The sequence below is a fragment of the Spermophilus citellus genome (assembly GCF_964194105.1).
Source record: "Spermophilus citellus genome assembly, chromosome: 9".
Classification (NCBI taxonomy): domain Eukaryota; kingdom Metazoa; phylum Chordata; class Mammalia; order Rodentia; family Sciuridae; genus Spermophilus; species Spermophilus citellus.
The window spans coordinates 124,192,051-124,214,173 of NC_138191.1; the positions used below are offsets into that span (position 1 = coordinate 124,192,051).

The window sequence follows — 22,123 nt, forward strand, 5'->3', positions numbered from 1 at the left end:
ACAGGAGCTACCCTTGATTATAAAGATGCATAATATAATTGGATCTCACTTGCTTAAAAATGTTAATATTACTTGGGGTTTCTTTGATTAAAAATTCAAAATTCATTTTTAGTAACAACACTAAAATCCCCACCAAACAAAGATTAGGCATAAAAATAACTGGTTCTCTTTTCAACATATCCTTGCCACAAAGAGGGAGCTTGAGTAGACTTGGGCATATTCTCTTCATCAAATAAGTCATTGAGAAGTCAAACAGTCTAGGAAAGCCATTTTGGACCAAGGAATTGCTCCCTCATATAAGTTGACTGGGGACCTTAAAGTTAACGCCTAAGCGACTACAGATGGTGTGTCTTACGTTTTATTCCCTGGCACAAACTAATTCTGAGATTTTTAACCTTCCTGGCTTTTAGACACATTTGAAGCAGCCAAGAACACAGATACCAGGATTTCAAAACCTCATGTCTGAATACGATGTGTTTGGGAAGCCGGCAGAACGGGCCCCTGGGTGATGGCCGGACCAAGTCCGCAGGAAGCTGTCTTAACTTGGTGAGCCCCTGACTTGTAGGAGTTAAAACTCTCACCCCTTATATACTGCGATGACGTAATCTTCCACACTGCATTTCTCTTGGACTTAAAGGGGAGGGGGGGAACGAACAAAGAAAATTTCCCCCTAGCAAGGGGAATTAAGGAAGCGGCCGACGAGGGTTTCGGGAGGTGGTTAGGTAACTCCCTGAAAGCGAAGCCTGAGCTGAACAAGAGCAGAGTCGGAGAAGCAAACGGCAGGACCAGGAACTCAACCCAAGGCAGGAGTCGGTGCAACTGGGGGCGCCGGGCAGAGACCCGCCCTGCCCAGCCAAGCACCGGGCTGGAGGCCGCGGAGCAGCGCCCGGCGGAGGCCCAGCCGGCAGCCGGGCGGACCCTCCCCGCCGCCACTTCCCCGCCGCGGTCGCAATTCCGCTCCCCTCCCCCGCCCGCCGCAAAATGTCCGCGGCGGTGCCCCGCGAAGCAGGAAGTCCACGCCGGAGCGCAGCGGGCAGGACCCAGCCCCCGAGCTCCGAGAACCGGCCCCAGCCCGCCCCGGCGCCCAAGCGCCCGCAGGCAGTCCTGCGGCCCTGAGCCCGGCATCCCGCCCGCAGGACCTCGGGAGCCCGAGGGCCGAAGGGAGGGGGAGGGGAGCCGGCGGCTGGATGGGTGTGACCCCTTCCTTCCGCCGCTGCCGGTGACAGCCCGGCCCGGCCGCGCCCTCAGTCCGGCACCCCGGGCCCGGCCGCGCACCTCTCGCGGGCGAGCGCCCCGCCGCGACCCCTCCCCTCAGTTCCCGCAGAATCCGGACCCGCGTGAGCCCGCGGGCGCACGCGAGCCCGGCGCTGCCCAGCGCTCTATGCCCCCTGGTCCCCGGGGGCCCCAGACATCCGAGGCCCTCGAGGACCGAAGAGGGCTGGGGGGACCGCGCGGGGTGACCGGACGGTGGGGGAGCCGCTCTCGCTGGGAGCCTCAGGCCCCGCACTCACCTCAGCTTCTCCGCCGGGGCGTTGGCAGCGCTGCGCGGGGTCTCCTCGGCTGCCGGACAGGGGCACGCACCTGACGTCAGCACGCAGGAGACGCACGGTTGGGTGCCCGCGGAAGTGGGTGGGACGAGGAGGTAAAAGGCAGGAGCGGTCCGGGGAGGGGCGGTCCGGGGCGGGGCGGAGCCTAAGTCTCCTCCCACCAGCCGGGATTGCTGCGGTTTGCCCGCCTCCCACTTTCTCAGCTGTGCTCCGCACCTCTTTCTTTATGATTGAGTGTAAAGCGCTGACACTAACGTTTATTTTGAAACTTGCAACCTCTTGAAGCAAAGAATTATCCCCTTTTGCTTCTGAGAGAGTAGTGACTTGTCCGAGATCACTGCAAGTGGATGACTTCCTGATAACCCCGGGCGTACATTCAATCCGCTCGGCTTGAGAGGTGAACACCGCTCTTCTTATCTCTGCCCAGACCTCGGTGTCCCTGGCTGCAGCCACATGAGTTTGCTGTTGGGTTGGAGACTTCCTCCCTTCCCAAGGCCTTCCATTTGTTGCTCTGCCTTTCTCTTTTTCCCTGCACCTCATATGTCCCTGCCCTCCCTGATCATCCTATCTTGGTTTTTGTTTTTGTTTTCCTGGTACCAGGAATTGAACTCAGGGTCGCTCAACCACGGAGCCACATCCCCAGCCCTATGTTGTATTTTATTTAGAGACAGGGTCTCACTGAGTTGCTTAGTGCCTCACCGTTGCTGAGGCTGGCTTAGAACTTCCGATCCTCCTGCCTCAGCCTCCCCAGCCGCTGGAATTACAGGCGGGCGCCACCCGGTTATTTTATTTATATATATATATATATTTTTTTTTTTTTTGAGAGAGAGAGAATTTTAAAATTTATTTTTTAGTTTTCGGTGGACACAACATCTTTGTTTGTATGTGGTGCTGAGGATCCGACCAGGGCCACTGCGCATGCCAGGCGACCTCGCTACCGCTTGAGCCACATCCCCAGCCCCTATATTTTTTTTTTATTATGTTTATTCACCTGTCTTCCCTGACACTGTGCAAGCTGCGGGAAAACAGAGATCTTCCCTTTTTCATTCACAGATGCATTATAATGATGGAGAAAATAACTTATTTTAATAATATTTCACATATTTGGCCAAGAAAGTCTCCTAACTCCAATATAGCTGATCTAATAGTCGTGTGTTTTTTTTAGTTGTACATGGACACAATATCTTTATTTTATTTGTTTATTTTTATGTGATGCCAGGATCGAACCCAGTGCCTCACACATGCTAGGCAATCTTTCTACCACTGAGCCACAATCCGAGTCCTAATAGTCATGTTTTCTTTCGTATTTTTTAATTACAAGAGCAACTACATTTTTTAGTGTTTACTACAGGCCTGATGCTAACAGTTTTGCATGTGGTAATAGATTATTTATTTCTTTGTGTACTGAGGATGGAACCCAGGGATGCTTTACCACTGAACTACATCTCCAGTCCTTTTTATTTATTTTGAGAGAGGGTCTCACCAAATTGCTTAGGCTGATGAACTTGAAAAATCCTCCTGCCTCAACCTCCCAAGTAACTGGGATTACAAGTGTGCAACCATCAAGCCCAGTAGTAGTTACTAATTTAATACAACCAACCTGTGAGTTAGGAAGTATCACCCTCATTTTGTGGATGCATGAATTGATTCTCAGAGGCATTAAGAGACTTGCCTAAGGTCATCATAGCAGGCAGTGGCAGAGCAGGAACTTGCTCTCCAGAGGCTGGCTCTAGTTAACAACTATGATATCACACCACCCAGCACATATAATTTTTTAAGTTTTTTTTTTAGTTGTAGTTGGACACAATACTTTTATTGTATTTATTTTATTTTTATGTGGTGCTGAGAATTGAACCTGCGTCCCACACATGCTAGGCGAGTACTCTACCGCTGAGCCACAATCCCAGCCCACAACATATTTATTCTAAAGAAATCATAAGCCTGGGCTGGGGATGTGGCTCAAGCGGTAGCACACTCGCCTGGCATGCGTGCAGCCCGGGTTCGATCCTCAGCACCACCTACAAAGATGCTGTGTCAGCCGAAAACTGAAAAATAAACATTAAAAAAAATTTCTCTCTCTCTCACTCTCTCTTTAAAAAAAAAAAAAAGAAGAAAGAAAAAAATCATAAGCCAGTCTGGGATTGTGGCTCAGCGGTAGAGCTCTTGCCTAGAGCATGCAAGGCCCTGGGTTCCATCCTCAGCATCACATAAATAATTAAATAAATAAATAAAGGTGGGCTGGTGATGTGGCTCAAGCGGTAGCGCGCTCGCCTGGCATGCGTGCGGCCTGGGTTCGATCCTCAGCACCACATACAAACAAAGATGTTGTGTCCGCCGAGAACTAAAAAATAAAATATGAAAATTCTCTCTATCTCTCTTTATCTCTCTCGCTCTCTTTAAAAAAATAAATAAATAAATAAATAAATAAAGGTATTGACAACTACAACTAAAAAATAAATATTAAAAAATATATTTAAGGGGGTCTGGGGATGTGGCCCAAGCGGTAGCCTGGCATGCGTGCGGCCCGGGTTCGATCCTCAGCACCACATACCAACAAAGATGTTGTGTCCGCCGAGAACTAAAAAATAAATATTAAAAATTCTCTCTCTCTCTCTCCTCTCTCACTCTCTCTTTAAAAATATATATATATATGTATATTTAAGGGACTGGGGTTGTGGCTCAGTGGTAACGTGCTTGACTAGCATGCATGAGGCACTGGGTTCGATTCTCAGCACCACATACAAGTAAATAAAATAAAGGTCCATCAACAATTAAAAAATACTTTTAAAATATATATTTTTTAAAATAAATCATAAGCCTCTGTGTAGTACCACACCTAATGATACCAACTGTGAACATGTTGGTATACATGTTTCCACAGTATGCATTTTTCTATGGATATACATTTATTGCAGAAAAATAAAACTGTAAGCTCCTTCTCTCACTCAAAACTACACAATGGACATCTTTCCAAGTCAAATAAAGCATCATTTGTAATGGCTCATTCTACTATGTGGGCATTACAATATTTACTCAATCTCCTACTGTTGGAATTTAGTTTGGGCTATTGTAAAATTCTTTTTCATTGCTGGTAATCAAACCCAAGTCCTTCTCCATGCTAAGCAAATGCTCTGCCCTTGAGCTGCACCACCTCTAGCCCAGGCTACTGTAATTTTTGACTATCATAAATGTATAAGCTTAGTTTCTTAAACTGCAGGGGGATGTGGTGTTTCTCTCCTTCCACAAGGCACTGCCCTTTCCTTCATCCCATGTCACAAAATCCCATGAATGTTCCCAAACAAAATCTGCCCTTTCCCTAGTATCAGTATCGACTATTAGGCTTTTCCTGCCTTTATTCTAAGGACAGGAACTCACTTAGCACTTCGTTAGGGTTTTGTCAGTCTCTCCTTGACGTTTCACTGACCCCAATTAGAAAGGTGTTACTAGTTGACCCCAACCTCTGCTGTGCTGCCAGCCCAGACTCCAGCTTCTCTCTCCTAGTAACTGGGGAGCCGCCCGTGAGCCTCCAGCTCCCCTTTGCCTGTGGTACGCATTCCAATATCCACCATCTCTCCTGGAGGAGCCCCTGCCTCCACTCTCAATCCAAGTACCACTAGAAGAGAAGACCCTGTCCCTATATGCAGGGACAAACATGTGACCCAGGCTTGGCCAATCAGAGCACTGTAGAAAGACCCTTTACTGCTGCACTTCAATTGGCATGTGATCCAATAAGCTCCAATTATGGAACTTGGACAGAACTGTCCATTTCAATGGATCTATTTGCTGGGAGCTGTGTGTGATGGTGGCACTACTGGCAGCCAGCTTCCCACAGGGAGGAGAGAGTCTGCCTGAGAATGAGACCAAGGCAGAGGGGGGAAGCAGAGCAGAGAAACAGAGATGAGATGTAAAACCAAGTCCCAGTAACCTTGCATGAGCCACTGGGTCCAGTCTTGCTTCAGTTTTTGGTCACATGAGCCTACAAATTCCCTCTGCTGCCTGAACCAGGTGGAGTTACGTTTCTCTTACAATCCAAGATTCTGCAATCCCTGTCCCCCAGGGGCCCTGTGTAATATGTCACTACCCTCTGTGCAGAGGGCTCCCAGATCTCTACCTCCTCCAGCCCCTGTTCTCACCCCCATTTCCAAATCCCCAGCTTCTCCGAGGTCCCACGAGCATCGTCAAGTCTGTCCTCCATTCCTATCTTCTGCAGGTGCTACAGGACCTCTATCTGTACTTGGCTCCTGTATCCTTGACATCCAAGGGAACCCAACCTTTTCTGCCTTGTAGACTCTATGTCCATGAAACTCACATCCAGTCTCTAGAGGCTTCCTTTAAGAATCTGTGCTTTAATTCATTTTACTCAGGGAAACATTCACCTTCACAGATCTCAGCTCCAATGAGTCATTCCTTGGTTTTCTCTTTTGTCTTCCGAAGAAGATTCAAAGTTCTTTAGTTGGGCATATATACTGGGCCTCCACAGTCTGGCACCAACTTGCTATTCTAAGTTCTTGCTATTTCCCTTTGGTATTAGCCAGGGTTCTCCAGAGAAACCAACCAATAGGATGTAAACAGATGTAAAGATCCATCGACAGGCAGAGAACTGGCCTATGTAATTACAGAGGCTGGCAAGTCCCAAGGTCTGCAGGATGGGTGGGCAAGCTGGGGATCCAGGACAGTCAAGGGTTGTCATTCCAGTCCACGTTGAAAGGCCTGAGACCCAGGAGAGCTGATGCTTAGACTCATTGTTTCAGCAGGACACAGTGGTGCGCACCCATAATCCCAGCAGCCTGGGTGGCGGAAGCAGGAAGATTGCAAGTCCAAGGCCAGCCTCAGCAACTTAGTGAGACCCTGGCTCAAAATAAAAAATAAAAAGGGCTGTGGATGTAGCTCAGTGGCAAAGCACCCCTGGATTCAATCCCCAGTACCAGAAGGGGAAAAAAAGAAAGAATTCATGTTTTAGCTTGAATCTGAAAATGAGAAAGATTTTTGTCTTACTTGGGGGAGGGTCAGCCTTCATGTTTTACGCAAGCCTTCAACTGATCAGATGAGGCTCGCCCACATAAGGAACAGCAACCTGCCTTGCACACTCTCTTCTAGAAACATGCTCACAGACACTCCCAACACAATGTTTGATCAAACATCTAGGCACAGATCAAGTTGACATAAAAGTAACCATCACACCTTCCCTCACACAGCTAGACTGGATTTCTTAGCATTACACATACAGGCACCATAATGTCTTAGCTCTCTGCCCCTGCTCCTGCTATCTAAAACACCTTTCCTGGGCTGGGGATGTGGCTCAAGCGGTAGCGCGCTTGCCTGGCATGCGTGCGGCCCGGGTTCGATCCTCAGCACCACATACAAACAAAGATGTTGTGTCCACCGAGAACTAGAAAATAAATATTAGAAACTCAAAAAAAAAAAAAAAAGAAAGAAAGAAAAGAAAACACCTTTCCTGCTCACCCATCCTATCCGTCAAGTCCCACTCTCCTTCCCAAATGGACCATACCTTTCACCAACACTGACCCTGTGTCCCCACTCTGCCAAACTCCAATTCTTCTTTCCTTCACTGAGTAACCTGGGTCTCAGCTCGGAAGCCTCCTGGACACCCCTGGCAATCAGTCATTTCAAGATTTTGTATTTAAAGCATACCATACTGGAATCATTCACTGGTGTCTACACCAGCGGCTGCTTGAGAGAAGCCTGGAGCTGCATTCTGTGCCAAATGGCAAAGACCACAAAGCCGCTGCCGTCTATCTCCTGGAACCTGCCAAGGTTCACTAAAGGGGAGGAGGATCTACCTCAAAGACGCAGTTCTCTGTGGTCTGCAGTTTTAGAATTTGTGTGAGAAAATCCTAATTTAAGGCTTTCAATGTGATTCATAGGCAGCAAAACTAGAAAGAAAAAAGGATGAAGAGATTATCCTAAAAACTGAGCTACTGGCCACATCTAAAGGGGGTTATAATCCAGAAGGGAGTGATGACCTGGGTGATGCATGGGTATTTGCTTCATAATTATTTGTTATACTTGGGTATTTTATGTGCTTTTCTCATGTGTAGTAATTCATAAAAATGAAAGTTAAAAATAATAGCATTGTGAGCTGGGGCTGTAGCTCAGGGGCAGAGCACTTGCCTAGCATGGTGTGAGGCACTGAGTTCAATTCTTAGTACCACATAAAAATAAACAAATAAAGGCATTCTGTCCATACACAACTATAAAATTTTTTTAAAAATAATAACAATAGCATTAAGACAAAATCTTTCAGCTGGCAACTGTGGTGAACCCCTATAATCCCAGCAACTCAGAAGGCTGAAGCAGGAGGATCACAAGTTCAAGGCCAGCTTCAGCATCTTAGTGAGGCCCTAAGCAACTTAGGGAGACCCTGACTTAAAATAAAATATAGGGGCTGGAGATGTGGCTCAAGTGGTAGCGCGCTCACCTGGCATGCGTGAGGCACTGGGTTCGATCCTCAGCACCACATAAAAATAAAATAAAGATATTGTGTCCACCTAAAACTAAAAAATAAATATTTTAAAAAAATTAAAAATAAAGGGCTGGGGTTGTGGCTCAGTGGTAGAGTGCTTGCCTGGCACATGTGAGGCACTGGGTTTGATCCTCAGTACCACATAAAAATAAATTTTAAAAGGTGTGTGTCCATCTGCAACTAAAAATTTAATAAAAATAATGTATCTCTTGTTAAAAGGCTAATATCCTTGCATTAAATCTGTATCAATAAGTCCTGAGCTGCACCTTCATCCTGACTGCTCTGGCTGCTCATGGGCCAGGCCTTGCAGCGATCCCCAGTCTGCTGCTGGGACTCCAGAAATGTTCCTGCTTGGTGGCCATACTTTCAGGGGCTCTCACTGAGGGTCTCCTTCTTGTGCAGCCCCCTGCTATGTCCGTATTCCATATCACTATGCTTGCTCAGAGACCTGAACCCTTGTTGGAGTTGAAGAAAGGAGAGGAACTGACCAAACCTGTTTCGTTCCTGACTTTTCTCTAACTGGTCCAGGCTTGCCTCCCTCATCTCAGTTACACCTCTCCAGTGCAAGTGATCTGGGTCACTGCAGATAGGTGGATGCGTTGGGACAGGGGAGGGAAGAAAGACTACCAGTAACAGAACTCCATCCCCATCCCTGCAAGGTTTGGCAAGAATCCACAGCCAGGTGTGGTGGTACACACCCGTAGACTCAGAAACTCAGGAGGCTGAGGCAGGAGGATCCCAAGTTTGAGGCCAGCCTCAGCAACCTAGTGAGGCCCTAAGCAACTTAGCAAGACCCTGTCTCAAAAAAAAAAAAAAAATTAAAGGGCTGTGGATGTAACTCAATGGTAGAGTACCCCTGGGCTCAATAAATTAAAAAAAAAAAAAAAAGAAACAGAGTATCACATGTCACAACTTCAGCTTAAAAACAATCTAGAATTGCGAGCTGGGGATGTGGCTCAAGCGGTAGCGCGCTTGCCTGGCATGCGTGCGGCCCAGGTTCGATCCTCAGCACCACATACAAAGATGTTGTGTCCGCCAAATACTAAAAAATAAATATTAAAAATTCTCTCTCTCTCTCTCTCTCTCTCTCTCTCTCTCTCTCTCTCTCACTCTTTAAAAAAAAAAAAACAATCTAGAATTGCTCATGTTGGCTGGTTGGTCAGGAGCATGTTGTAGTTAGTGTCTCTTTCGTGCTCAGTGCCTTGGATACAAAGAATGACATTCCCCTCTTCTTAATGCCTTCAATGGATTAATGGATTTTTCCCTCCCTTGGGATAAAATCCAAAGCTGTGACCTACAAGGCCCTCGGCAGCTGGCCCTTGACCATCACTCCATCCTCAAGTGGACCACGCACTCTCTGGGCTCCAGCCACACTGCTCTCTTCAACGTCCTTAGACATCCTGGGTTTATTATGCCTGCCTCGGTGCCTCTGCACATCCCTGCTGCTTTCTACCTGCAGATCTTTGCTCGATGCCATCTCTTCAAGAAGAGCTTTTCCAACCACTATCACCTCATGCTGCCTTATTTCCTTCTTCAAGTTTATCACTACCTTCATATTGTCTCACTTCTTTATTTTTCTTAGCATATCTGTCCTCCCACTAAAAAGTCAATTCAGGGGTTTCCTTCACCACTGGACCCTCAGTGCCAGAACATAGTGCACACTGAATATGTCTCTGTTGTGGAAATACAAGGAAATGAAAATCCATGTGCTACTCAAGGAATTAAGATCTCACAGTGAGGCAAACAAGATTTAAATCTTTGGACAGATGTAGGGGAATGAGGAAAGCAGAGCACTCACAATAGTCACAGCTGCCGCTTATTAAGTTCTTCCTCTGCTTCAGGCACTGCTCTAAGTATTTAATATGTATCAGCTCACTTGAAATTCACCAGAACTCTGAAATAGGAAAACCGATCAACCAAAATCAGGCATGGAGAGGTTGGTAACATTTGCCATCATACAGCTGAAAGGTGGAGGAGCTGGGATTCAGACTCACAGGTGACCAACGAAGGTTTTCCCAAAGGGGGAAGGTTTGATCTGGGTCTCAAGAAGGTGCCCAGACTGGGTGGGCCAGGAGAGGGCACGCCACATCCTGGCAGAAAGAACTGGCATGTCCAGGTGCCCAGGCATGGAAAACAGGATGCTTGACGTCCGTCGTCTACCCAGCACAAGAAGCCACATACGAAATGATCCCACTGGTTCAGAAACAGGAAACTCTACTCTAGGGCAGTTAGAAATGCAGAAATCATATTAAAGAGCAGTTATCTCTCAGGGGATTAATGGCTGGAGGAGGACATGAGGAAATATTCAGATTTTTGTTATTGTTGTTGTTTTTATTTTGGAGACTTGGTCTCACCATGTTGCCCGGGCTGGCATGGAACTCACAAACTCAAGCAATCCTCCTGCCTCGGCCTCCCAAGTGGTTGGGACTACAGGCATGTGCCACTATGTCTGGGTCAACCTTCTATATTTCAATCTGGAAGGCAGCTATACCAATATGCCCACTTCTACAAATTCATTGAGCTGTTAAGATTTGTGTAATTTACAAGAGGCATGCTATATTTAAATTGTTAAAAAAATGAAAGATCACTACAGCAATAGTAATGACCTAAAAAACAAAACGCTTGTGATTTGCCAAGATGTAGATGTTTGGGAGTCTTGATGAGATTTAACTGTGCAAAAGATAATCCTAGGGGAAAGGGAGGCAGGGGGAGTGGGAGGGCAGGACAGGATCTGTAGAAATCAGGACTGAGAAGATGAGGCTGGCTTGGCAGAGGGGCTCAGAGGAAAGAGCAAGATCAGACAGAAGAATGACTCAGTCCTCCCCTCACCAAGCAGACTCAGGTACGAGAGTACTTATGGAGGTCTTCTGTTCCTCCAGTGCTGTGCGAGGATGGCCTTACCTGGGAACGAGACAGGGACAAAGCCAATATAGGAACTGAAGCTCAGAGAGGTGACACAACTTGTCTGAGATCATACACCTCGTAAGTGGAGAAGTGACCACTGCTAGGGACTTCTCATTTGTGCTGCTAAGACAGGGCTCCAAAACACTGTGGGCCCAGAGGGGGGGGGGGGGTTGGAGGGAGGAAGTGCAGGAGGCCCAGGCTGTTTTGGTGGTGGTGGTGGCTTCCTGCCCAGGAGCCGCACCCAGCTTCAAAAATCACCATTCTAGGCACTCAAGGTTGTTGCTAAGCACCAAAGGGGCCCTTGAGCTTTTAAGCAGAGCCAGCCAAGGGCAGTTAACCTCACCTCATTGCAAGTTCAGGTGCTGACAGAGCAGGAAGCAGCCTCCTGAGTGAAGCCTCCCCCACCTATTTTTGTTTTATTTTTACCTCCATCCTCAACCCACCCACAGGAATTAGTGGTCCCATTCTGTGTTCCCTCCCCAACATAACATTTAATGGTCACCTATTTACTACAGTTAATTACGTTCACTAGAAAGAAAAGCCATAAGTCAGGCAGCAGCCACATGTCCCACAAATGTCAGGCTGTGTGCTGAGATCAGCCCTGCGCAGGCCCTATGTCAGATGACAGAAATGCAGATTCCCTCTTGGAGGAACTCACAACCTGCCAGGGGACAGAAAGGAGAGGGTGTGCTTAGTGTAATACCCAGAACAGGGATGGCACATCGGGTACATAATGCATACGTGCTGAATGAACAGGGACTGAGAGAGAACGACATCTAAGGTGTTACTGGAACGCATGGGAGGACCTCAAATGTAGGTTCAAAGCAGAAACCAAAGAAGGCTTCATTAAGGTCACCAGGTCCATATCATAAAGAATGAGGGGCCTGGGTACAGTTCAGGGTAGAGCAGTTTCTCAGGATGTACGACACCCTGGGTTCAACTCCTAGCACTGAAAAAGAAAGACAGGCAGGCTGGCCGGCATGGTGGGCTGTGCTGTAGTCCAAGCTACTCAGGAGGCTGGGCAAGAGGATCACTGAGCCCAGGACCACAATCAATCCCAGGAGTTGAACGCCAGCCTGGCATCATAGTGAGATCACAACTCAAAAAAAAAAAAAAAAAAAAAAAGGAAAGAAAGAAAGAAGGAAAAGAAAAAAGGAATAGGAGTAGGCTGGCAAAGAAGGGGGAGGTAAAGTGGAGGGACATTCTGGGCCAAGGGAAAATGCCCAATAAATGCACAGCAGTGGGTGGGAAGAAAATGTTTACAAGAACAGTCAGGCCATTGTCAAGTGCCTTGCACTGAGCTGCCTATGGAAACTGACCACACATGATATTCCTGGGAAGGCCAGCTGCACCAGAGTCCTCCAGCCACCACCCCCATCGTGGTGGACTCCTTGTGGCCTCCATGTCCCCTGGAGCTGGCTTCCTCACAGCAGCCAGGGCCTGGCACCCACTCACTGCTCAGGGAGTAGCTGCCCAACAGATGACATGTTTTTCCATGGCACCAGTAGATCACTAGGAATCTCAGGTTACCTGTCCTCCCAGCACCGGCTTTCACTGCAGCCACCTGGTAGGGACATTTCTTCATCACCCTCCTCCTTCCACATCACTCGCACATCTATAAGTTCTCAATCCTTTAGAATCAGGGTCTGGATTGACTTAAGAACACACAATCGACTGGCTACACAGACACCAGAGCCACTCAGGGAGGGGCACTAGGCATAGGGAATTTCTCTACTCCTGAATTCCAAAGGTCTCGAGACATTGGAGCTGGTCCACTCTGACATTCAGATAGTGTGGCCTATAGCAAAGGCATGAGGGGCTAGGGCCAGAAGAAATGCAGATGAACTCCAGCCTCCCCACTTCTTGTTTATGTGGGAAAAGAAATCTCATCTGGAAATTTACTTCCTTGGAAAAGAACTGGTATCCCGGGGCTGTTGGGAGAAACTAGTGATGGTTTCAAAACATGGAAACTGAGTCCTGGCTCTGTCACTCACCTCTCTAAACCTCCCCTGTGCTTCAAAGGTGTGACTCCATGCCTAAATCCTGACCTTGCACTTCCTATTGGAAAGCGGAACAAGGCGACATTAAACAGCTGCAAAGTAAAGAAAGCAAATCTCTCTATATTGGTAAGCAAAAGACCTCTAAGTCTCACTGGGCAATAAAGAAATTTATGGCACAGGAAGTACTGAATGAACATCACCAAGGACTGGGTTATAGCTCAATGGTACAGTGCTTGCCTAGCATGTGTGTCACTGGGTTTGATTCTTTTTTTTTTTTTAATATTTATTTTTCAGTTTGCGGCAGACACAACATCTTTATTTGTATGTGGTGCTGAGGATCGAACCCGGGCCACACGCATGCCAGGTGAGCGCACTACTGCTTGAGCCACATCCCCAGCCCCACTGGGTTTGATTTCTTAGCACCACATATAAATAAAATAAAAGTCCGCTGACAACTAAAAAAATTTTAAAAAAATAAATATATACCAAACATGCTTATGAATTTTGTGTATATAAAAAAACAGTTATATAATGTGTGTGTATGTTTCTGCTCACATATGATTTTCTGGAAGAAATTAATAAAAAATTAATATAACAAGCTAATTAATTTTTACTTTTATGCCATACTCTCTTATATTATTGAACTTTTTTATCCACAGGCAAATATTTCTTTCACCTTTAAAAAATGTCAGTAGGGCCAGGCGCAGTGGTGCACACTTGTAATTCCAGCAGCTCAGGAGGCTGAGGCAGGAGGATCACAAGTTTGAGACCAGCCTCAGCAACTTAGCGAGACCCTGTCTCCAAATAAAAATAAAAAGGGCTGGGGATGTGGCTCAATGTAAAGTGCCCCTGTGTTCAATCCTCAGTACCAAAAAAAAAAAAAAAATAGTACATAGCTCAGTGGTAGAACAGTTAACAAGCATGTGCGAGGTCCTGGGTTCACACCTCAGGACAGAAGAAGAGAAGACGGGAGGGAAAGGAAAAGAAAGAAAAAAGTCAGTGATTAAGGGTCATTTTTGATTTGGGGGTTCCCCCATACTCTGTGTGTGTCAATAAATGTTATTTTTCTGGAATACAGCTCAGCGGTACAGCACATGCCTATCATGCATCAGACCCTGGGCTCAATCCCTAACATGGCCAAATAAATAAATAATCTAACTAAAGAGCTTAGAAATGTTATTTTAAATTGTAAAATAATAATTTTGATTGATTGATTGATTGTAATGAGGACTGAACCCAGGGGTGCTAAACCACTGAGCCACATCCCCAGCCCTTTTTATGTTTTATTTGGAGACAGGGTGCCACTTAATTGCTCTGGGTGGCCTTGAAGTTGTAATCCCCCTTCCTCAGCCTCCAGAGCCCCTGGGATTACAGGCATGTGCCACCATCCCCTGCTCCTAAGAGCTTCTTAAGACTTACCAGAGCCAGGCATGGTGATGCACGCCTGTAATCCCAGTGGCTCGGGTCGCTGAGGCAGGAGGATCACAACTTCAAGGACAGTTGAGCAACTTTGTGAGACCGTCTCTAAAGAAAAAATAAAAAGATTTTTAAACGCTGCTTCTAGAAAACTACACACTTCCATAAAACTGGGTTTTGTATTTGTATTCTAGCACCTAGAACACTCCTGGAGGCAAAGGAAGTACTGAATGAGCATCAGCAGAAGACATAAAAGTGCCACACCGAGCAATCAGCCTCAAAAGCCATTTCTGAATTGGCACCAAGCTTGTCACAGGAGCAGATCTACAAGCCCAAGAACCAAGACAGAGGCAGAAAGGTTCCTCCAGACTGGGTTGAGCTGGGGAAGCAGCTGCTGTTTACTCAGTCACCACCACAGCCACTGCTCTGTTTCGGTTGTCAGTCAAAACACAGGTCTCAGAACACAGAAAAGCAAGCGTGACCTCTGTTGCAGGCAGAGCAGAATGGAACAGTGTCTCAGCGTCACAGGGAGGTGTCTGCCCAAGGACAAGCAGCAGCACAGAGGGAATGGAAATGGAGAAGGAGCAAGTGGGACAGCTCTGCCTAAGTGCAACTCACCTCTTGTGACCCTGTTTATCCCTTTCTTAGTTTTGTCCAATTTAAATCCTGTTTTGAAAACAAAGGCCACAACTGTTCCTGTCTCCGCTCAGTGAACACGGCCATAGTTCTTACCTCCAGGTCACACCTACTCCTGAGAATCTTACCTTACCCAAACACTGACCGTGGTGATTACCACAGGACATATTATTATCAAGAACCAAATTTTAATACTTCAAGAGCGTCCCCAACAAGTTACGGTGGGGTTTCAGAAACTTTCATGACATGTCATCAAAGTGAGAATCATGAACTCTGAAAATTAAAGCTGATTACCTCTTTGGATACAAAAAACAAAAAACATTAAACATATTACAAAGTACAAAAGGAGGAGGCATCTCGTAGAAGAAAAACAAACTCTTGTTCCAAGTAGCAGGACACTTGTCCTAACAAGAGGGCAAAGCAATTCCTTCTGGAATTTATAGTCCCAGGAACTAAAGCTGCTCCAGCCAAAAGGAGGTCCAGTCATGGGCTTTGAAGGGCTTTGAGCTTCAAAAACAAGCTCCAAGATAGAGGTTCAGATTTCCCAAAGCCAAAGTTGGATTCTACAACAAAGAGAAGCACTGCTTTACTTCTCACAAGCAGGCAGAGAGCCAGTGATTCTGACTCCAGGTTGACCCCTCAGCACTTGAGCTCTGAGCTTCTTAGGCTGCACAGCCTGGAACTGCTCCTCACCAGCATCTCTCCTTCATGTGACTATCAAAATCTCAACCACTGTTCAGCAAGCTCCTGAGATGTCCTAGGATGTCCCCGGGCCCAGGTGCAACTTCATAACAGGACTTCCTCAACCTCTCCCTGGAGGTTGAAGGGTGGAGGGAACTGCTTTGTGGCACAGCAGTGAGGTCCTCAACAGTGTTCAGTGAGGGTCTCTGGAGGGAGTCCAGCAGGTTCCCATGGAACCTGAACCCAGGAAGCAAATACTAGGATGGCTTCTGTCTCAGTTGGTGGTGAGCTCATTTGATCACTCTGTACTTCTTTATCTGCAGCCCTAGGGAAACTTCAGTCTCCATTCTGGAACTCTGCACATATTTCAGACTCCCAGGCACAATTACAAAAGTCAAGGTCAGCTAAAACAGACCAAAAAGATCCACCCTGATCTCGTGGATCTTGTCCAGACCCAGGTTGTGTAAGCTTTCCAAATTTAACAAGGTTTTCTTAAAAAGCTACTAGAAATTTTATTTTTGTTTTCTTTTTGCTGGATCAATTGACACAATTGAGAAAATGTGTGAATGGTCTGCCAAAATGAGAAACAGTTTTGTTTTATCGTTGAGGAGGCGCTGTACCAGGGATTGAACCCAGAGGCGCTTAATCATTGAGCCACATCCCCAGCCTTTTTTAAATTTTGAGACAGGGTCTCACTAAGTTGCTTAGGGCCATGACAAGTGGCTGAGGCTGGCCTTGAACTTGGGATCCTCCTACCTCAGTCTCCCAAATCCATGGGATTAGCAGCACTTGCCACCAACCCCAACAAAGAGAAACATGGATTCTTTTTTTGTTGTTCTTTTTAGTTATATATTATAGTAAAATCTGTTTTGGTATATTTATATAAGCACGGAATATATCTTATTCTAATTAGGATCCCAGTATTGTGAATGTATACAATGTTGAGATTCACTATGGTGTATTCACATATGTACACAGGAAAGTATAATAAATCTGACAAAACTATCTTTCCTATTGAGAAACGTAGATTTTTTTGTTGTTAAGTATTTGTAGTTGTAGATGGATACTTTATTTTTATGAGGATCGAACCCAGTGCCTCACATATGCTAGGCAAGCACTCTGCCACTGAGCTACAGCCCCTGCCCCAAGAAGAAAAGTAGATTCTTAACAGCAGAAAGAATGAATGACCTTGCATGCACTTCCTGGCATTCTATCTGACATTAGGCTACAACAGTGAGAATCATATACACAAACAGGAGTGGGATTTTAAAATCATGGGTGCTTGCTTCTTCCATCCATCTTTACAAAACATTTTCCAGATCCATAAAACAATTGATAAAGATGTACCAAAACAGAGAAAAACTCCCCATCTACTCTACAATCTGTTCTACCTCCCTACAACTCTCAGAGCTACTTAGAAGAGCAGGGGCTAAGGCTAAAAAAAACCAAAACATCCCTCTGCTTTAGGATCCTCCTCCTACTCCAGTACCAGTATAAGGGAGCATGTCAGAATCCTAGCAGTGCAGAACTCCCACCCTTTGGGTGTACGACAGCCCCAGGACTTTCAAACAGCTGTAACGGAAAGGGAGTATAGCACACAATAATCCCAGCTACTAGGGTGGCTCAGGCAGGAGGATCACAAGTTCAAGCTCAAGGCCAGGCTGGGCAACTCAGTGAGACTCTGTCTCTAAGTATAAAAAATGAAGGCCTGGGGATGTGGCTCAGTAGTAGACCATTTGCCTAGCACACATGCCATTCAATCCCCTGCCTCAGTCTCCCAAGTCGATGGAAAAAAAAAAAAAAGTGTTCAAATGACAGAAATTTCTGAATTCTCACATCGGGGTATATCCAATAACACCATTACAATGACCCTTTTTTAAAAAATATTTATTTATTTTTTAGTTCTTGGCAGACGCAACATCTTTGTTTGTATGTGGTGCTGAGGATCGAACCCGGGCCACACACATGCCAGGCGAGCGCACTACTGCTTGAGCCACATCCCCAGCCCCACAATGACCCTTTTTAAAAAATATTTTTTAGTTGGTGACAGACCTTTATTTCATTTATATGTGATGCTGAGACTCAAACCCAGTGCTTCACACATGCTAGGCAAGCGCTCTACCACTAAGCTACAGCTATAGCCCTACAATGATCCTTTCTAAGGTTCATCTTTTTCATGAACATCCCTCCCAAAGTTCCATAGCAGGAGTGTTGATATTTAGGATCCCTCTCACCTCAGTCTCTCAAATCTGTTTCCTGGACAACTGACAGAGGTAAGCACTAATCAGTTGCCCTGCATTTACTAGTTCTCAGCGCCTAGTTACCTCTTCTCTAAAAAGTTTCCCTGACCTATTTTCTAATGGCCTTAAACTAACCTTAAGGTTATCAAATAGTTTACTTGTGAAAAGACCTTGTAGGTTGGATATTCTGGGGAGTATACCAGCCCTCATATTATCTGGGGTTTCTGCTCAGTCAGTAGGGTACTCATCCCCAAATGTAAGTTGTTACCAACCTAAATGATGAAAAGGGCGGTGCTGCTGCAGTTTGGATGTGGTTTACCTCTGAGGGTTCACGGTTAGAAGCCAGGACCCCAGTGTGATATTAAGAGGTGGTGGGGCTGGGCACCATGGTTCACACCTATAATCCCAGTGACTCCAGAGGTTGAGGCAGGAGGATCATACGTTTGAGTCCAGCCCCAGCAACTTAGCAAGGCCCTGTCTCAAAAATAAAGAACTGGGGATATGGAAGTCATTAGGCTACCGGAAGTGATGCCTTGGGAAAAAATGGATATTGACCTTCTGGTGTGAATTGGTTGTTCTGGAGAGTGAGCTGTTGTAAGAGAGAGACAGGTGTCTCCCTGGTCTCTGTTTCCTATCTCAACACTTTATCTCTGGATCCTTCACAATCTTCTGCAGCTGTAATGCCATCCACCAGGAGGTCCTCAGCAGAGGCAGGGCCATGCCCTTGAGCCTCCAAAACTGAACTGAATAAGCAAGCCTCTTTCTTTATAAAGGACCCAGGCTCACAAATTTTGCTATGGCCACAGAAAACAAACAGGTACCTTGACTAAAAAAGAAATATCCAGTCAAGGAAAGCAAAACATTGGGTACAACTGAAGCGATCAACAGGTAAATGATTAAAAGTATTGGCAAGCAGTCCATGGAATATTATACAGCCTTGTAAACAATGAAGCAGGCCTGAATACCTAAGTGAAGTCATCCATAATATATCACATGTAATCAAGTAACAGATGAATAGTTATATGATCCCATTTGAGGAAATGTAACCTGACCTATTCAAAAACATATGTAATATATGTAACCTGACCTATTCAAAAACAATATCTGAAGGTTATCAAATAGTTTGTTTACTTCTGAACGGCAGGAACACTAGAAGAAATGGGGAACATTCCTCACTGTTTCTCTGTATTTTTTTTTTTTTTTAACTACAAGTATGTGTCACTTTCACATCAAGACGGAGAAAAACTTTTCTGGTTTCCCCTCCCACCCCAGACCTTTCTGAGTGGAAATCCCTAAACCACTCAGAAAACACCTTTTATTAAAAAAAATTGTTCTAGTTCCCAGCACCAGGCCTTCACAAACCTGGCTTCTAGAAATAGTCTCAATGGTCAGTAAGACCATTTTCAAGGTCAGATCTAAAAGATGGACTAGCTCCACAGGTGACCTATCCTATAAACCCGACCAGTTCTGCGCCAGCTCTCTTCATTATCAGGAGCAGCTGCTAACGCTGTTGCATTTGAGGGACAGACACCCAGAACCTTTCCTTCACCCAACCCTCGGGATAACCCACGGGGCAGACACTGTCATCGCCATTTACAGAGAAGCACACTGAGACATGGAGTGAGGGGCCCCCTCAAGGTCACAAAACTAGAAGGCAATGCAACGGCTCAATCCAATATAAAAAGGCCTGGACTCCTCCCGTCGCACTGCCCGGACTCAGGGGCCCAGAGTGGAGGCCGAAATGGGCTTCCGGGGTTCCACTTCCGGCGGAGGGGAAGCGAAATGCAAGGTCACGCCAGACCGAGGGGGCCACAGGTCGCAAGGGCTGGGCCTCCCCACTCCTAGAGCTGCCACCACCAGGCCGCCCGCTCGCAGCTACCAGGAGCGAGGGAGGATGAAGAGGGAAGGAGGGAGGATGAAGAAGGAAGGAGGGAGGAAGCGTTCACCCGCGCAGGTGCCACGCCGGAGGGCGGGGAACCGGGCGGAGAGGACCACAACAACACCCAAAACCAACGACGGCATCCAGGAAAGGAACACCACCTCAGGCCCCGAGCTCGATGGCCCACCGCCGGAACCGGAAGCCGCACCCCCGGAGGTTGGGGAGACTAGGTTAGAGGGACTAGGCCTCTCTAGGCCTCGGCGGTGTTCGCCAACTTTATGATTTTAACCCTTGCTGGTCTCTGGGCGTCTTGGGTTCTCATGCCTCCCGACCGCGCGGGTACAGCCGAGGCCGCTTTCTTGCTGGGGAGAAGTTCTTCGTATTTCGGAGCCGCAGTTTGCCCAGTTACAAAATGGGAAGAAAAGAGCGGGAATTGAGATCCTCTGCGAGCCCGCCTGCCGCTGAGTCAGCGCTCCCCACCCTGAGGTTCCACCCTTGGGCCTTTGTACCACCCAAAGGAAAGAAACCAAAAAGAGAGGCTGCAGGCTGCTATTTGGAGACTGTGGTCCGGTGCGGCGCACCTGGTGGAGTCAGTCCAGACGACGCAGGGCCCAGTCTATAAAATAGGCCCTGCCTCTTTGTACCCAGACAGCAGTGGACATATGCTCAGGAGGTTTGACAGTCTGTCCAGGAAGGGACCCTCTGTGTATAGGACGCTAAATCTTAGCCCTATGTGTCTCTGCCCCAGGTCTTTCCAGTTGCTACCAGGGTAGGCACGCTAGCCTCATGTTTAAGAAATGAAGCTTTACGTGGGTTCAGTGGCATGCGCCTGTGATCCCAGCGATTTTTCAGGAGGCCGAGGAAGAAGGATTGCAAGTTTGAGGCCAGCGTCAGCAACTTAGTAAGACCCTGTCTCAAGACTTAAAAAATAGGGGCTGGGGATGTGGCTCAAGTGGTAGCATGAGTGCGGCCCGGTTCGATCCTCAGCACCACATACAAAACAAAGATGTTGTGTCCGCTGAAAACTAAAAATAAATAAATTAATTAATTTTTAAGACTTAAAAAATAGGGCTGGGAATGTGGCTCAGGCGGTAGCTTGCTCGTCTGGCATGCGTGCGGCCCGGGTTCGATCCTCAGCACCACATACAAACAAAGATGTTGTGTCCGCCGAGAACTAAAAAATAAATATTAAAAATTCTCTCTCTCTCTCTCTCTCTCTCTCTCTCTCCTCTCTCTCACTCTCTCTTTAAAAAAAAAAAAAGACTTAAAAAATAAAATGTACAGGGAATATAGCTCAGTGGAATACCATCCTGGGTTCAATGCCCAGTACAAAGTACAAATATGTGTGTGTGTAATCATCTAGCGACATCGTAGCCATCTTAGTAAGCAGAATATACTTCAGGATGTTTGAGCAACAACATCACCCGATGCATTCCTGTTCATATCTCTCTGGTTAAGAGTTTATTTTCTATCTTAGGCTGGGGTTGTGGCTCAGTGGTAGAGTGCTCACCTAGCACATGTGAGGCCCAGGGTTCAGTCCTCAGCACCACATAAAAAAATAAACAAATTTTAAAAAATGCATTTAAAAAAATAAAAATGAATCATGCAACTTTAAAAAAAAAAGAGTTTATTTTCTATCTTACTGCTGGAGGTAGATCAACAGGACCAGGGACCTTGTCTGTCCTCTCACCATCAAGTCCCCAGCACTTAAAACTGAGCATAGACTGAGTAAGCATTGGTTGAATTAATGAAGGAAAAGAGATACAGAGAAGAGTTTTATGATAAAGTCAATCTGATACAGATCACCAGCAACCTAGCTGTGATTTCACAGAATTAGGTTTCTGAACTTGATGTAGCAAGGGAAACAGCACACCAAAGAAACTGTAGTGTCTCCCCAAAAGAAAGGGAAGGGTGGGCTGGTGCGATGGCCCACACCTGTCATCCCAGCGGTTTGGGAGGCTGAGGCAGGAGGATCACAAGTTCAAAGCCAGCCTCAGCAATGGCAAGGCGCTAAGCAACTCAGTGAGACCCTGTCTCTAAATAAAATACAGAATAGGGCTGGGGATGTGGCTCAGTGGCTGAGTGCCCCTAATTTCAATTTCAATGCCTGGTACCCGCCTCCCCCCACCAAAAAAAAAAAAAAAGAAAGGGAAGGGTGGAGTTGAGGTAAAATTAAAATGAATCGGGTGGATGGGCGCAGAGCAACCCTGGCAGTGTGTAAAGGGTCTAACATCTGGCTTGGACTAAAAATCAGACTAACAGTTCTGTTTCCTTGGACACCACCAAGTTAAAATAAATATAGACTGTAGTTCAGAAGCCGCTTTTCTGAAGCTCTG

At 46.5% G+C, this 22,123-nt stretch overlaps 1 protein-coding gene and 3 long non-coding RNA genes across 7 annotated transcripts in view; 1 reads left to right on the top strand and 3 right to left on the bottom strand.

Annotated features, from left to right (window-relative positions):
• Positions 1-1,639, bottom strand: part of CDC42 (cell division cycle 42) — a 40,237-nt gene extending 38,598 nt beyond the window's left edge. The window contains exon 1 of one of the 2 annotated variants that reach the window (XM_081308684.1): positions 1,512-1,639. The gene's annotated coding sequence lies outside the window, so the exon portion shown is untranslated. The remainder of the gene's footprint in view (positions 1-1,511) is intronic. The other variant, XM_081308688.1, reaches the window with a different exon arrangement.
• A 2,549-nt stretch (positions 1,640-4,188) lies between these two features.
• On the bottom strand, positions 4,189-15,009 carry LOC308657186. Of its 3 annotated transcripts, XR_014023878.1 has the most exons (6): positions 14,355-15,009; positions 11,459-11,596; positions 10,861-10,932; positions 10,026-10,250; positions 9,830-9,925; positions 4,189-6,395 (listed from the first exon to the last, which is right to left on the bottom strand). It is a non-coding gene; the product is annotated as an uncharacterized lncRNA (long non-coding RNA). The 3 variants fall into 3 exon arrangements; XR_014023879.1 differs by lacking the exon at positions 10,861-10,932 and having other exon boundaries at positions 4,190-6,395; positions 10,026-10,245; positions 14,355-15,003; XR_014023880.1 differs by lacking the exon at positions 10,861-10,932 and having other exon boundaries at positions 4,191-6,395; positions 14,355-14,998.
• Positions 14,324-20,837, top strand: LOC308657187. Its single transcript, XR_014023881.1, has 2 exons — positions 14,324-14,447; positions 19,935-20,837. It is a non-coding gene; the product is annotated as an uncharacterized lncRNA (long non-coding RNA).
• On the bottom strand, positions 15,049-19,978 carry LOC308657188. The gene is made up of 3 exons (XR_014023882.1): positions 19,855-19,978; positions 17,686-18,734; positions 15,049-17,539 (listed from the first exon to the last, which is right to left on the bottom strand). It is a non-coding gene; the product is annotated as an uncharacterized lncRNA (long non-coding RNA).
• Positions 20,838-22,123: the final 1,286 nt, after the last annotated feature.